The sequence below is a fragment of the Penaeus monodon genome, chromosome 32 (genome assembly GCF_015228065.2).
Source record: "Penaeus monodon isolate SGIC_2016 chromosome 32, NSTDA_Pmon_1, whole genome shotgun sequence".
Lineage (NCBI taxonomy): Eukaryota > Metazoa > Arthropoda > Malacostraca > Decapoda > Penaeidae > Penaeus > Penaeus monodon.
This window is the reverse complement of record NC_051417.1, coordinates 36071418-36071764: the sequence shown is the minus strand read 5'-3', so window position 1 is coordinate 36071764 and position 347 is coordinate 36071418.

Sequence of the window (347 nt, the reverse complement as noted above, 5' to 3'; positions counted from 1 at the left end):
AGAATAACTTAATTTTCTCTTTTTTTGCCAAATTTATTTAAAAAAGAGGTTAGTAGCAATTTCGAAACAAACTGTGACAGCATTCATCTCTACCTATCCTATCAATAAATATTAATACAACCGCCCAATTCTGTCAAAAAGGCAACGATTAGCGTTATTACAGTGATGATTAATATTCGTGTTCCTGGATCCTTTGTATTAAATCTTTTAATCAATTTTCATAATACATTTCTCGTTCAAATATTATATCTGCATGATTAAAGCCAATTGACCAACATAGCGTTAATTAAGAGTTGAAGAACGCTTTTATTTTCATGAATTTCCCAACGCTGCTTCGGTTCTAACTG